The sequence below is a fragment of the Phascolarctos cinereus genome, unplaced genomic scaffold (assembly GCF_003287225.1).
Source record: "Phascolarctos cinereus isolate Bilbo 61053 unplaced genomic scaffold, phaCin_HiC Scaffold_4;HRSCAF=312, whole genome shotgun sequence".
Lineage (NCBI taxonomy): Eukaryota > Metazoa > Chordata > Mammalia > Diprotodontia > Phascolarctidae > Phascolarctos > Phascolarctos cinereus.
Window position 1 is genome coordinate 606,246,566 of NW_027555847.1, and position 17,741 is coordinate 606,264,306.

A 17,741-nucleotide genomic window follows, 5' to 3' on the forward strand; every position below is an offset into this window, starting at 1 on the left:
TTCACAGACTTAGTCACCAACAAACCTAATAAACTAATAGCCTTTTGAAATAACAGTAGAGAACGCTTGATTCTAATAATCTCAATCAGCAATTTCCTACACCAGCAGCCTCCATATTTGAGAACAGTATACAACCTGAAATACTGGCTTGTGTTCGGAGACACATTTATTCATTCTCCTATTGTTACTGTAGGCATCTCTGCCAGAACAACCTCCTGCTGACCTAACCTCAGCATTCTGTGACAGCAAACAGCATAATTCAACTCTGACCCCCTAGTTGTGAGTGGTAGATAGGCATATGAATGTGATCAGCAGACAGAGAAGTAAAGAATATAGGAATCTAGGGCAGAGTACCAGCAGAATGCCAGGAGCTCTATTAAGCCTGAAAGAAAGGGAAGTGGTATCTAGCTATGCCCAATTCTATTTCCACAAATTTAACTTGTGGCCAGTCAAAACTGGGGTGAGTCAAAAATCAATTACCAAACATACGAAGGTATAAGGCAGCTTCAAACTCCAGATACCATGGGATGATTATCAAAGGAGAAAGAGTCAGAAAGTGACAGACAGGAGTAGTGGCAATAGAGTAACCATCTTGAAATACAGTAGACTAAATCTCACAACCTCTCCTTCCCATTCTCTACAGGTGAATCAATTTATTATTTGAGGGGAAAAAAATAATTGCAGCATGGGAAGATACATGAAAAAGGAAAAGGGTAGTAGATGATAAAGAATAATGTTTGATGTTCCCTAATCTAACACATGGCAAACAGAGAAGAAAAAATAACTTCAGTAGTCTCAGAGAAAAAGGTGATCCAGAAGACAATATATGAGGTAGCAAAAAGATGCCTTGAAAGAAGGAATAAGAGGGGAAAATCTTAACTCTGTAGTGGTAGGGAGTCCAAACAAATGATACTGCACTGAAGAAAGAAAGACATTTTTAATAGGATGTGTTTAACTTTTAATGTTTATAATCTTTACTGATTAGATGCATAGGGAGAACATTTCCTCTGAGTGAATGTTGTGCTTTTAAAAGCCAACATCCTGCCTCAAGAAATGGAAATCAGGGCTCTTGTGGCCAGTCAGCAACCAGGAGGATAGGAGTGAATGGAATCAGAGAACAGCAAATGGAACAGAAAATTATCATGGTAAAAGTATAGAGTAGAAGAGGAATACACAAACAGAAACACAGGAAGAGTTCTACCAGCATTTAATTCATCTTTCCTTACTGCTTCCCAGAGGAATGGAAACACCTAAGACAGTGAGACACAATAGAAAAAACTAAAAAGGATGAAGTGGCAAAATCTTTAATGTCATAACATATAAAGCATTTGGGAAAGAAAAAAAAATAACATAGCTACCTTCAATCTTTAATTCCATGAGGAATATTAAGATCACAAAAGCAATAAATACAGTGGTCTTGAAGCAAAAGATGATAAGTTTAAGATAGAAATAAGTGGTATAGAAGTAATAAAGATGATGAGGTAGAGTTTTTTTTAGGAAAAGCTTCAAAAGAAAATGTAAACAAAGAAAGAAAAACATGTAAGTGAAGCCACCATTTAACTGAAAGGAAAAAAAAAGAAAGAGATGAATGAAAACAAGAAAAAAATGAATTAATCATAACTCCAAAACAAGGGAAAAAAACAAAAAAGGAAGGATGATGTTGAGATTTAAGAGAAGACTATGGGAATAGGATTGCCTTAAAAAAGAAAAGTAAAAAAAAAAAGAAAGAAAGTACTATTTTGAAAGAAGTCGATGGGCTTGAATCAATATGGATTAGTAAAAACATTGACTTGCTTGAGCTTTCTCCCAAATCCTCCAAATACCTGCAAAAATGACTCCAAACAATTCTAGACCATCAGAACCCACATAAAGAGTGAAACACATTTCCATCCCAAGACAAACCTGAAGGATGACAAGAAAGGTCTATTATCCAGACTGGGAGAAGAGTACATTTCATCATGGGCCACACCAGCAAAGATGGGGCCAAGCAAACCCAGCAGGCCTCAGGGGACTGAATAAAGTGGATCTGTGTTGGTTTCCAGAATTCTCAACCCACAAATTCCAAAAACAACTCAGAAGGTCAATGTGAAAGTTCTGTCAGACCTGGATGGGAGGAGCATGGTTAACCTTGGCCCTAGTGCAGCCAAAGAGTGACAACCACAGCTGTGGCTGCAGCTTATGGAGCTTTTGGCCCACAGACAGTGTGGGAATTGAACAGCTGACCAGAGAGGGATTACAGACTTCTCTTTGCTAATGCTGAGGCAGGCTTCTCTTGTTTTACCTATGTTTGAATCTGGGTTGCAGTCCTGAGTGGTGGTCTTGGGGTGAGAAGGAATGCTGGTGTGGCACAGCTTATGGCAACAGTGGAGAGGGAATTCTCCTCACATTTCCAAGACAGAAAAAAGTGCTTATAGTCACGCATAGACCACAGCACAGTCCAGGAAAGAAAAAAGCAGCTGTTCTTTGATCATACCACCTTCGAAGAACTGGAAATATATTGGTCCCCAGAAGTACTTCTGAAAACAGCTGTACAAAACACCCAAAGTTTGGGATAATACATCCTCCACAGTGGAAGCAGACCCCTACCTTATAAAGAGTTTAAAAGTCAAGTAAATGGCTGAGAACATGAGCAAACAATGTAAAAAACAAAACAAACAAACAAAAAAAGAACAAAACAAAACCTCTGACTCTAGAATCCTACTTTGGTGACAAAGAAGATCAAAACATACAACTAGAAGAAGACTGCAAGTTAAAGCTCCAATACCCAAAGCCTCCAAAAACTATATGAATTGGTCCCAGGTCTTGGAAGAGTTCAAAAAGCATTTTGAAAAGCAAGTAAGAGAAGCAGAGGAACAATTGGGAAGAGATATGAGAATGATGCAAGAAAATCATAAAAAAAGTCAATAGCTGACTAAAGGAGACCCCCAAAAAAATAGTGAAGAAAATAGCACCTTAAAAAATAGACTAACCCAAATGACAAAAGCAGTCCAAAAAGCCAATTAGGAGAAGAATGCCTTCAAAAGCAGAATTGGCCAAATGGAAAAGGAAGTCCAAAAATTCACTAAAGAAAACAACTTCTTACAAATTACAATGGAGCTAATAGAAATTAATGACTCTTCTAGAAGTCAAGAAATTATAAAACAAAAACAAAAGAATGAAAAAAAAATAGAAAACTATGTGAAATATCTCATTAAAAAAAACTGACCTGTTTACATTCCTGCATGGAGAGATGATATTTGTAACTCATGAGACCTTTGTCAGTATTACGGTAGTTGGAGGGAAAAATTATATATATAGATAGATTGATCGATAGAGGCACAAGGTGAGGTGAAGGAGAACGGGTGATATCTGGAAAATAAAATTAAGGAGTGAAAGAGGATTACACTGGGAGAAGGAGAAAGGGAGAGGTAGAGTGAGGTAAATTATCTCACATAAAACAGACAAGAAAAGGCTTTTACAATGGAGGGTAAGTGGAGGAAGGCAAAAGGGAATGAATGAATCTTATTCTTATTGGATTTGACTTAAGGAGAGAATAACATACACACACATTTGGGTGTGGAAACCCATCTTACCCTACTGGAAAATAAGGAAAAAGGGAAGAAGAGAGCAGAGGGATGATAGAGGAGAGGGCAGATTGGGGCAGGTGGTAATCAGAAGCAGACACTTCTGAGGAGGGACAGGGTCAAAAGAGGTAATAGAATAAATGGGGTGGGATGGGATAGGATGAAGGAACATATAGTTAGATTTCCACAGCATGACTACTATGGAAGTGTTTTATTTATTTTGTTTTGTTTTTGTTGTTTTAGGCAATTGGATTAAGTGACTTGCCCAGGGTCACACAGCTAGTAAGTGTTATGTGTCTGAGGCCTGATTTGAACTCAGGTGGTCCTGAATCCAGGGCCAGTGCTCTATCCATTGTACCACCTAGTTGCCCCCTATGGAAGTGTTTTGCATGACTACACAAGTATAATCTGTACCAAGTTGTTTGCTTTCTCAATGAGGATGGGTGGGGAGGGAAGAATGGAAAAAATTTGGAACCCAAAGTTTTAAAAATAAATGTTAAAAAATTTGTTTTCACATGCAACTGGGAAATAAGATATACAGGCATTGGGGTATAGAAACCTATGCTGCCCTACATGAAAATAGAAAAGGAAAAGGATAAGAGAAGGGGAGGACAGATTAAGGGAAAGGGTATTTCAGAATGCACACTGTCTTGGGGTTGGAGGTGGGATGAGATGAGGAGAAAAGGTGGAACTCAAAATCTTGTGGGAGTGAATGTTGAAAACTAAAAATAAAGAAACTTAAATTAAAAATAGGAGAATGAAAAAGAGATAATTTGAAATATAGTTTGTCTTTACATTACAATTATTTCTTAATATTGCAAGTTCTCCTCCCATTCCAATCGAGCTTTACCTTGTAAAAATGGTAAGGAGGTAACAAAAAAAAGATACAAGGTAAACAAACCAACCAAAACATCAAAGTTGTCTTACAGCCTAAGAAATTTTCTGCCTTCATAATGCTTCATCTCTAATCTTGGACACATTTGACCATTGTAATTATGATTCGTACAGTTTTATTTTATTATTCTGTTTATTTTACTATCATAGTTTTGTATGATGTCTTTCTGGTTCTTATTGTTTTATTCTGCATTACTTCTTAACAAGTCTCCTCACGTATGTGTCAAGTCCTGATATTCAGTATTTGTAAAGACACAAAGATACTGCAGTATTTTTATGTATCACACTCTTTTGCGTATTAGCTACTTAACCAAATCGTTTCCAGTCCTTTGTTACTACAAGTGATGTATTGAATATTTTGCTACGAATTGAACTTTTTCTTCCTTTGCTATTCTTGGTAATACAGCTCATAAGGGTATCTCTGAGTTAAAGAATGTGGACATTTTAATAATTTTTGGAATTTTCAGAAATTGTAAATTATTTTCCAGAATGATTAACACAGTTTATAGCTCCACCATTGACGTACTATATACTTAGTATATAAATCTCTTTATGCCCCCTATAAAATTACTTCCAAAAATTGTCATTTTTTAAAACCAATTTATAAATCTCAGATTTGTTCTACTTTGTATATTTCATGCTATTAGTGGATTGGAAACAATATTTTTTGGTAATAGATAGAAAAAAGTATTTTTATGATGCCATATCTTTTAATCATTTATCTATTAGAAAATATCACTTATTTAAAATAATTGTTATAATTAGGTATCTTATACATCATACCTTTATCAAATATATTTGATTTAGAGATTTTTTAGTAGTTCATTGTCTTAAATGCATTTATTTAGTTCACTAAAAACCTTTACACTTTTATCTAATAAAATAATTGTATTATTTTTTCATAATTTCCTATACCCCTTATTTATTTAGAAATTTTCCTTTAGTCATACATTTTGAAGAGTATCTTCTTACATTTTTCAAAGTATATTTTCTAGACCATTTGCCAATTCAGAATATGACATAAGATCTTGATCAAAACATAAGCTTCTCATGCATTTTTGCATTGTTTATGAATTTTAGTTTTCTAAAAAAGAATGTTGTTGTTGAACAATGATTTCTTCCCCAGTAAATTAAACTTTGTTAGTCATCCAACAATTGGGATATTGAGTCTAATTATTGTTTATATAGTTTGTTCATCAGATCATTTTCATTTTTTTAAATAATAGATAATTTTGTTTGCTATTGTTTTATAATTTTCTTTCCTATTCCCCAAATGAAATAACAAAGACACAAATGAACACACACACACACACACACACACACAGTGACATACATACATACTTTGATCATGGGCATATTCTATTTCACTTTTCTGATCTTTCTATTATAATCTAGTTGATTTATGTGTGCATCCCCATTGGAAATCTATACATGTATGCTTATATAATCCATGCATGTGTATATATATTTTTATATGCATATATATTATATGTATATATATGTACACACATATACATGCATGTATGCATACACAGAGATAGATATGTATTGTGCATATTAGATATGCTTACATATATATATATATCATATGTATAAAATTAATATTAGTGTGCATGGACACATATATACATATGTGTGTACAAATGTCTAGATATTACTGAATGTTGTATAGTTCTGTACCTATTCATTTACTGAAGAATCAGTGAGTAATTAAAAGTCAACAAGCACTTATCAACCACTTTCCATGTGCCGGCATCTGTGCTAAGGACTGGGATGGGCAAAAGATAGAGAGGGAAATGAAGTGCTTCTACATATTTGTGCGTCTTTAAAAATAATATGTATTTATTGGTTACATTCTTTCAATAGGTATGTGGATGAGGTGGATAATGATAAGAAAAATCAATAACAGCATTATGTGTGTGTGTAAATATATTCACATATATAGTTATTTGAAACTTTATAATGCATTTAATTTGTAATTTCACATTTCATCTTCACAATCACCCAATTAGGTATTATAGGTACAATTAACATTATTATGGCTCATTATTCTTCTTGGTGTTACTATTAATAATCTCATGAAATTCAAATAGAGCTTGTCAAGGAACAAGTCACTACCGTAATATTGTTAAAAATGTATACTATTGGGTGGACTCTTACACAGAAGGGTGAAATGATTGTTTTTTGTAATCAAATAAAAGTATCTGGATGGAAATTAATCTTGTGGCCTCACTCAAAGCACGATTATGAAAACAGTGATAGCAGACAGGATGCATGGTTAATATTCATCTTATTCCTACATGGTTTGGATTTTTTCTCCTATTGCTCTTCTTTCTCCCTTTCTTATCTTTCTGCTCTGCTTTATTATTATTATCTGGCATTTCTTAAGCATTATGACTTTAGGAAGGTGTTTTAATCATATTACTTCATTTTGATCTTTATAACAATGCTGTGAGGTGAGCCTTATTAATCAAATCTTCCAGATAAAGAAATTGAGGGACAGATGGTAAATAACACATCCAAAGTTACAGCTGTTTAATAATCAGTGACTACTCTGGTGAATAAGATTCAGAAATATCTTGCTCAAAATCATATTATGAGTAAGTGTTACACATAGGATTTGAAACAAAGTTTCTCTTCATACCAAATACATGTTTCTTTCTACAACACTAACCTGAAAAAGTGATACATCCAGGCAATGAGTATTTATTGTTTATTGTGTACCACACACTGTGCTATGTACTGGGGAAACTAAGAAAAAGTAAAAACTCTGTCCCTGCCCTTCAAGAGGAACTCACATTCTAATAAAAGGAAAGATAACTGAGTTAAATTAGAGAATCCTAATTGAGTTGGATTGCTCACCTTTCGCAATTTAGGAAGTCTGCTGTCAATTTTAATCTTTTTTTTTTCAGGGAAATTTTTTTCTTCATTTGTCCTAAATAAGGTTAATGCATTTTCCTTTCTTTATTACAAGTAAGAATAATAAGTTTCTAAGTAGACAGACAGTAACATAAATAATTAAATGTGCCTCTGTGTTCTCATTTATTTTCTTTGTTTAAATTGGTATAGACCAAAGAGGTGAAAAAGAAAAAAAAATTAGTAACACTTATTTTCTTTCTTCTTCTCCCTACACACATCTCCCAATCATGGATTCCTCTTCTCCATCAGGTTCGTAATTAAGAATTTAAGCTACTAAATTTTTACATACCACGGTAATCCATAGTCTAACAATGCATTTTATCAGTTTACATAGTCTAGTTTCAAGGTTGGGATTGCACCTCAACTCATCTTCTTTTTACATTTGCTCCAATTCAAGTTTCCTGTGTGAATTTCAGAATTCAGCTTATATCTAAATTTCCAGTTCAACCTAGATATGAATAAAAAGGGCCTCACTGCCATGCAAGGACCAAAGATAAGAATGCTTATGAAGAATAGTACAGCGTTTTCTTTTTTACTACCTCCTCAAAATGCAAAATAATCTAAAGAACTCACAGTAGCCCGTATATAATTGATATGATTCTCCTCTTCTTGCTATTGTGTGTTACTTTCTTTCCAAAGAAAAGATACATTCTTTTATTTATTTTTTTATAATTCTTTTCTGGAGGTTTTGATTTGCCTTGGAATGTAGCCTTGAGTGACTCTCTTTAGAGCAAAAGCTATTTTTTTTCTTTCTGCATATTATATTTTAGTTTATGGATTACTGTCAAATGTTTAACTACCAGCTTTCTGAAAATTCATGATAACTTTTAAGTTTAATTTTCATTATTAATATTTCCTCCAATTCTTTCTTAAGCCTAGGCAATAGATAGTTAGCTGAATAAATAAATGAAACAAACTGATTTGCAGTTTGCTGGTTCTCAAGGTATAGATACTCCCATTGAAAATTCAACAATCACCTTTTTTGAGCCAATATGAGCTAACTGAAGTATTCCCCTGATTCAGCCTCTTGCTATCATTACTGATTCAAGATCACATGCAAGAACCTTAGCTCAGGATCTTGATACTCAGAGGAGGGAGAGGTTCAAAAATTCTCACCGTGCCTTTCTGCCTCCCAAAGACAGAAATTCAGTAACTCAAGTAAGCAAGCAGTAATTAAGCACCTACTATGTGTCAGGCACTATTCTGGGCATATGAAGATAAATAAAGGAAGTCTCCATCTTAAAGAGCTCACAATATAATGGGGTAGAACTGTACAAAAAAAAAAGATTCATGGGACAAATTGGAGATAATAGTGGAGGGAATTTATGAATATTAACGGGGACCTGGAAAAGCTTCTTACCAAATGCAACGTATTTAGATGAGACTTGGAGAAAACCTAGAAAACTAGGAAGCAGAGATGAGGGAGAAAATTCCTTCCAGGTTTTTAGGAAAGTCAGTGAAAATATCCTAAGTCAACAGCACTTTTTTTTCCCCCTTGCTTGCTTTCTTTTGTTTTGCAAAGAAGAGCACAGTGGTCAGTGTCCTCACTGGATTTAGGAATGAATAGAGAAGAGAAATTCCTAAGAAGAGAATAAAGGTACGTAGGGGTCAGATTATGAAGAGCATTAAAAACCAGAGGAGAATTTATACTTAATCATACAGCAAATAGAGAGTCATTAGAGTTTATTGACTAAGAGGTGGAGTGGGATAATATCATCAGATCTATTCTTTGGAAAGATCACTATGATAGCTCACTGAAGGACAGACAGGAAGAGAAAGATATTTGAGACCAAATAACCAACCAGTTTAGTTCCACAATGCACTTATCTATTGAATTTTGATTGAGAATAATAACTAATTGGGGGCAGAGCCAAGATGGCAGAGTAAAAGCAGTGTCTTGCTTGAACTCTCTCTTAAACCCTTCCAAATACCTGTAAAAATGAGTCCAAACAAATTCTAGAGCAGCAGAACCCACAAAAAGACAGAGTGAAATAAATTTCCAGCCTGAGACCACCTGGATGGTTGATAGGAAAGGTCTATTGTGCTGGGCTGGGAGAAGAGTGAAGTTCATCATGGACCATGGAAGTAAAGACACTCATAGACCAGAGCACAAACCAGGAAAGGAGTAAACACTTTACCTTTGATCATACCACCTTAGATGAACTGAAAATTTACAAGTCCCTAGAAATATCTCTGAAAACAGCTACACAAAACCCCCAAAGCTTGGGACAGTACACTCTCCATACTGGAAGCAGACCTGTACTTTAAGAAAGAGTTAATAAGTCAAATAATTGGCTGGGAACATGAGCAAACAGAGGGGGAAAAAACTCAGACTACAGAATAATAACTAATATTTATATCGTGTCTACCATGTGCCAGACACTGTACAAATATAATAGTAACAATAATTATAAAGTAATTATATGTGCCAGACATGTTCTAAGGGCTTTGCAATTATTGTCTCATTTGATCTTCACCACAAACCTGGGAGGTAGATGCTATTATCCCCATTTTATATATGAAGAAAATAAGGTAAACAGAGGTTAAGTGACTTCCCCAGGATCACACAGCGAATAAATGTCTGAGGCTGGGTTTAAACTCAAGTCTTCCTTACTCCAGGCTAATGACTATAGGGACCTTACTTGTGAAGATCTTGAGGAATGTCTATGAAAAATGTGAATGTGTCTGGCAATTCTTTCTGTCTTCAGTATATGTCAAGATAATCTTTATTTTATAGATTGTATCTATAAAATAAAGATTATCTTATACAGATGTAGTCAAGATAATCTTTATTTTATAGATATAGATCTGCTGACTCCTAAGTGCTCTGTGTCAAAAGGTTTTTAATATGGCATAAAATGCTCAAAGCGGGGAAATCTTTATCAGAATATATGATAACACCCTGGAGCAATGTGGGGAAGAAAGGACATGCCTTAAACCATAGCATATGATGGCAGAGTAAGAAATATTAAAATAAAATATATATACAACATAAGGAAGATGGAGTGTTTTAAAAAGATGGAATAGTCACATTAACTACTCATACATAATTGAGGAAAACAATATAAAAGTCTTTCTACCACACTCATACTGAAGTATTTGGGAACATTCTCTTTCGCTATTTGGTATTTCAGTTTCACTGGAAAGAATGATGCTGCCTCTTTTATACTAGATGACACTAATACTGTCACCATTAAAGTAAGAGAAATTCTGGTGAAGTTATGAGAATGCCTCCATTAGAATGTCAAGTTACATCTGATGTTCATCCCTTTCTCTCTATTCTTGCTCATCCCTCTAGGGAATATGAAACTGCTTGGTACTTATAGAAGAGAGATGACAATTCTTGAAATATCTTACATTAATCTTACAAGATGAAAGTAGTTTGTTTCTGGTTAAGAGGTTTTCAACAAGTACATGACTGTAACATGTTATTTAACACTTTCGCAGACTGTCCCTCATTGGCTCAATTTAATATTTGTAAATTCATAAGTATTTATTAAGTGCCTACTATGTGGTATGGGTAAGCATGTGTCATCATCGCTGACATGAATTGCCTGAACCAGAAAGGCAACAGAGAAGGAAAAATTGAACAGGTAGAATAAGAGCCAATTGGAAGCACTGAGATATTTATTTCATAAAAGTTTTCTATATACTAACGAAGGATAAGAATTTTCTTCCATACAAAAAAAAGAGAAAAGAATGTTAGAACATGTTTGAAATATGTACTATAGCTAAACAGTACAATGTGTATGCTTCCCTTGGTGGAAAGTTATTATTTGTCATTTCTTATGTGGTTGGTTCAAGGTTTGTGGGAGATATGAAAGTCCAGGGCCACTCTAGTAAGTAACTGGCATGATCAGAAATAAAGTAATTTTAGACATGGTGAGTATGGCTCTGATAAGAACCTGTAGAGATAAAGATTTGATGTTTTAATTGTTGATGATTATTCAGTAATATTTCAGATAATTGTCTTTAATGTATGGTTGACTGTGTTCTACAAAAACCCTACTCTGACACTTCATTATGGTGAAAAGGTAATTCTTAATTGTTAAAGGCAGCATGGATAACACATGCTCTGTCAGGCTCACATAAGCTTCAAGCTTTTAAGCAAAAGACCAGCAAACGAATTTTTTTTTTCATAAACCTATTCACATTCAGTGATATTCATCATCAGATTAATCAACTAAGTTTTGGAGGAACTGTGATCTGGAGGCTCAGTTTCTTATAATCTAGGCACTGCTCTGATTTTTACAATCTAGCAAATAGCTCACAGATGCTCAGATTCCTTAAGACTTGGGGTAATGTGGCAGATCTTTAATAAACCTTGTTTTTTGGCTGAAGAAAAAAAAACAGTATGATCTGCATCAGTGAAGGTAGTACCCATGTGCTGAAATCCCAGCTAATTGAAATATGGAAGTAAATAAGTTAATAGTAATAATGCACTTTAAAGATTACAAAGCAATTTTTAAGTATTATTGCATTTTATCTTCACTATAATACTGAGAAGTAGATGTCATAATTATCCACATTTTACAGATTATGAAACTGAGTTGAGAGAAAATATTTGCCCAAAATCACACATTTATTAAGTGCCTGAGGCTAGATTTGAACTCAGGTCTTCCTGACTCTCAGTCCAATACTCTATCCATTGCATGACCTTACTGTCTCAGTAAATAAATTACACTGTTAATTTTTAAGCATCATGAATGGAGGGACTGTGTTTTATCTAAATATGTTCCCCATGCCTATATTCTGTACCCAGTGTATGTTTAATGAATATCTATTAAATTTAATGGGATTGAATATGGTCAATAAGACTCATGGGCTTTTTTTGTTTTAAGAGAATAAGGAGAAAATTTATCAGTTTAATTGAATTACAGTTGCCCTCAGACACTGTGATCTAAATGATGGACAGAAATGAACACTTGAATAATTGTTGATTAAGAATTTTTTTAAAAAGGCTTTCAGATTTCATTAAGAGATATAGAGACATTAAAATGGAGGTAGGTATTGGATCAAAAGCAAAGGACAAAGATTATGCAATAATTGAACACTGATATTTGTTGCTAGAAGTAGATTAGAAGAAAAGGATCACAATGCCTTTGAGTACAAAGTGAGTCCAAAAAGAAATGAACAGAAACAAACAAATTTAAGTTAGAATGAAGAACATTCTCCAAAGCTAATCTAAGTAACAGTATAAGTGAGTAGAATTGGGACAATCACAAAATAAAGTGGGCAGGAAAATTAAAGTACACACAAACAAGTATACAAACTTTCATTCATAGTCATAGGCCCATACACAAATCTGCAACATTTCTATGGATTAATGGGAAAAAAAAAAACATCATATAGTCAGCTATTACATGAGGGGTTGAGAAGTAGCAGAGAAATTTTAATGATGTGACAATTCCATTTCAATGCAAAAATAATATAAAGAGTCTCAAAATTTTAAGAAATATTAAAATACAGAATTAGCCTTTAACTTCAAATTCTGTTAATTGAGAAATTTTCACACAATCACAATGAATTAATGTTTTAATGAGGAAGTACAAAGACTGTACTTCTGAGAAAATTTGACAATCCTTAAATTTATAATCAGAAGCAGTTCCATTTCACTTTAAAGATGGTACTGTCCTCTCTTTTGACATTTCCTAAAACATTCTTTCTCATACTTTCACTCCTTTTATGATCCTTACTCCTCCCAAACCCCGTTAAACATCTAGGTTGGCCAGTGGATATAGTGCTGGGTCTGGAGTCAGAATGACCTGGATCCAAAATGAGCCTCAGACACTTGTTATCTGTGTAACCTTAGGCAAGTCACTTAACATTTGTCTGCTTCACTTTCCTCATATGTAAAAAAAAAGGAATAGTAATAGCACCAGTTATTGTGAAGATCAAATCAAATAAGAATTGGAAATAATTTAGCACAGTGCCGAGTGCATAGTACCACATTATAAAAATTAGATGTTGATAGTGGTGGTGATGATGGTTATATGCCAATTCCTTTAAATCCTCTTTACACTATGAAATCACATTAAGGCCCTTCATCATACTGAAATATGCTAAATCTTCAACCTTTTTTTTCTTCTCTTCTGTGTAAATTAAATATCAAAATGCAATGATGAGAGTCTGTCCTCTGATGGAGATGAAAGTTTTGCCTTATATGAGGAGCAGGGCAGAGCTCTCAGAGAGTAGATTTATTTTTTCTTTATCTTCTAATTAAAAAAAAAACTTGAACATTTCAACATACAAAATACAGCTCTTAAGTGTCAAAAAGGCCATTAGAAATGATCCTATCCAATAATCTCTATTTTATGAATAATAAGAATAAAGCCAAGAGAAACTAAATGACCTAAAGCCATGCAACTAAATATTAGGAGACATAAAACTGAAGTTAGGTATTCTCAAATTATATATATATATATATATATATATATATATATATATATATATATATATATATATATATATATATATATATATATATATATATATATATATATATATATACACACACACACACACACATATATATATATATATATATATATATATAATATTTGATTTTGTTTTGTTTTGTTTTCCTGATCACTAAGGCAATAAATTAGAACTTATGTGTGCTAGGTTCTTGGTAGGTAAATGAAAGTCTATGTACTGTATACTATGAGGAAGTATAAGGAAAATGATGTAATTTGTGTCTATTGGACAAGGGGGAAAGAATAACAAAGGCAACAAATGATGAGAATATGAGATTTTCGTGGGCTGGAATGTTGTAAGAACAATGTAAGACAGGTACAGTCTTTCTTTATACTCTTCTGTCCTTCATCTTATACACACACACTACCAAAGAGGTACAAGTCAAGGAGGAAATTTTCAGGTTGATTAGTGCCACAAACCTACGATGGTTTATATCTTCAAGAGACAGGTAATCATCTCTCTGCTGGGGAGAAGCTAGAATAATTTGTAAATTTCACCATGAAATCTGAGATTTTTAGTTCTACAGAAAAAGCATTATTTTTCTACTGTAGGAAAGAGCCTGATGAAATGACTTGGGACGGAAGAATAATGAACCAGAACACTTAAAGCTTTATTTCTTTGTTTGTTTGTTTGAATTTCTATTTTGGAAAGAGATGAAAGGATTTGAAGTTGAAGATAAAGCAGAAAAAAATGGGGAATAGGCTAATTACTTTAAGTGATCACCCATAGTACCAAGTTGCCTCTGACTAATCAAATTATTGCCTAAGAAGCAATTTTAATGTTCTTCAACATCATAACAGAAGGAAACAGTGAAGTCATTAACTTTCCCTATTGCTTGTATTTCTGCTTGCAGCCAATTAACTCATAAGTTCCTCTATTATTTAAGTCTACTGTTTATTTTTTTAATTTAATTCCTTGCTTTGAAAACATCTTCCTTAATATATAAAAATATGATCAGTAAAATTTCTATGATGAGTTTCTTTAAATTATTAAATGGTAGAGGTGAGGCAAATGGAGCATGGGCATGAAACTAGTTGGGATATTTAGAACTAAAAAATAGGTAAGAAGATTAAAATGCTGAAGATTTCATTCTGAATGAAGTTTCCATGAATAGATTTTATTGTATATGTCATTAATGACAATTTATAAGATCCCAAAATAGTAAATTGAGATAATTTATATGTACTGGACTGTATGCCCAGATTTTAGCAGACCAAAGTGAGACAATTTTTGGAACCAAGGCCAAAATTGGTTTAGAACATGAGTATCTCAAGGAAAATATTCAGACTCCAATGGATGAGGAAACTAGTGTGTAGACAAAGGAAGGGCATCACATATAAAATGATGGGAGGAGAAAGGTCTAATCTGAAATAGAAGAAAAATCTGGAAGAGTGACCACTTTTCTTGGGACTGAGTGAAATTCCTGATGAAGGAGGCTAAGCCTCTCTAAATTTCCAATCTATTATTCAAAGCAATCTTCGCTGGTTACAGTAATAAGAAGAAAAGGTATTCTGTCTATAATGTTCCTATCATCATTTACTGGTATAATCCTAAGATTTATCTATCTAAAACAGGATGTTAAAAAATAAATTGGCAAATATCACCTGTGCTTAAAGGAATAAATACATTCATTTTACATAAAATGGGTATATAATGTGTAAAGTTACATATCTTTGATCTATATCATGCCCTGTGACTATAAATCGTTAGATTGTAATATTTATTTTCTTTTAATTTTAATTGTAGAGTGGTCTTATTATTGAGATATTTGAAATTTTGTAAGAAAAATAAGGAAATAATTCTGTTTTTTCAACAATGATATTATTCATTTCAGTCACCCAGAAGTATAAGAGAGTAGCTTTGAATATCTATGCCATGTGATGAGCATGAATAAGAGACAGACCTTATCATAATAAATAGAGTACTAGGATTGGAGTCAGGAAAATAGATTCAAATCCTAAGTCTGACATATTAAGATGTTATCCTGGGAAAGTCATTTAATTTCTATTCACCTTAAGCTGTATCCTAATATGAATATACTAAATCATAAAAGAATTGTAGGATCAAAGATTTGAAGATAAAAGAATCCTTGAAGTCACTCATGATAATAATAATAGCTAACATTTATATAGCACTTACAATGTGCCAGGCTCTGTGCTAAGCACTTTACAATTATTATCTCACACAATCATGCTGAGAGGCAGTTATTATTATTTCCATTTACAGATGAGGAAAATGAGGCAGACAGTACCTAGGGTCACACAATTATAAAGTATCTGAGTCTGGATTTGAAGTAAGGTTTTCCTCACTCAAGTCCTAGCACTATATCAACTAAGCTACCTAGAAGGCACAAGAAGGCAAATGATTTGTCCTAAAACACCTAGGTAATGAATTATAGAGTTACATGTTGAATGAAGGTCCTTTGTGTCCTTATTTTGAAGGACACCAAATTCAGGACTCTCTCGACTGTACCATGAAGTCTTATAATGAATTGCAATATAACAGAAAATAGAATGTTAGGGAGGCAAGAGAAAAATCCAGATGACATTTTAAAGGGGAGTGTTGCCTGAATTGTGACTCAAAGTGATTGAGAGTCTGAAAGGAAGGGATGAGAAGAGAGTACCTTCCCTGAATAGTAGGTGGCCTTAAATTTTTCCATCATTTTAACATCTAAAAAGAAAGAATAGAACAAAAATGAAAATAGAGTTGAAGGAAAAGATCAATTACCTAATGTGAGAAAACATTGCTATCCTTACTACATTCAAGATGAGTACTACCTCCAGTCATCCTGATCTATATCTTGCCACTGGGCCCAAGTGGCTCCAGAAGAGAAAGTGAGGCTTGTAACCTTACACAGCCCTCCCTCACTTAAATCCAATTCATTTGCAAGTTATAGCATCATCTTCTTGATGTCATGGTCTTCTTCTAGAATAAAGGACAAAAAACCAAGAACATGGTAACAAGTCAGGAATGGGGGAAGAACACACTCTACTCCCAGGATATTGTAAGTACTAGATGGCAGTCATATTGGAAAAAGAAAATTAGGTAAGATGAGAGAGGTGATTAAAGACAGCAGAAAGCATATGTTAATCTGATATTTTTAAGTGAAAGTCTGTATTCTGGAAAGCATAGTTGGTTGCTTGGTTGTTGTCCTTTGTTCTCTAAGGGGTGCAAAATGATATCATTACATTAGAGTCAAGGTACAAAGTATCTGACTGTGTATGATCAGACCACTGTGAACTCAGAATTCTCTACCACAGGTTGGGCATGAATAGTCCATATGACGATTTGGGGTGGAGACATTTCTGTATTTGTATATCTCATGTTTCTTTTGAGCTACTGCAATTCTGCTTTACTCAGAGCACAATGCCTTTAATGGGGGTACACCATGCTGGGAGCTGCCTTGCCATCATCTCTCATGTAATACAACTGATTCTGAAGTTCTTCAGAAAGACCTTGAAAGTGTCCTTATATTGCTTCTTCTGACCACCATGTAAATGTCTTCTTTACGTGAATTTTCCATAAAACAATTTTTTAGGCAAATATACTTTGGCATTTAAAGTGACCAGCCCATTTGAGTTGTACTATCTGCAGTAGAGTTAGAATGCTCGTTAGTTTAGCTCTAGAAAGGACCTGAGTGTCCAGTACCTTATCCTGTCAGATGATCTTCAGAATCTTTCTAAGGGAATTCAAATGAAAGTGATTCAATTTCCTGACATGGTGCTGGTATACTGTCCAGGTTTCACAGGCAGAGAAGAGTAGTGTCAAACTTAAAGAGAAACAGAGGCCGTGGGGAAAGAGTTAAGATTGTAGAGAAAAGGCAGGAACTTGCTTGTGCTCTCCCCCAAACCTCTCTGAACATTTTTAAATAATGACTCAAAATAAATT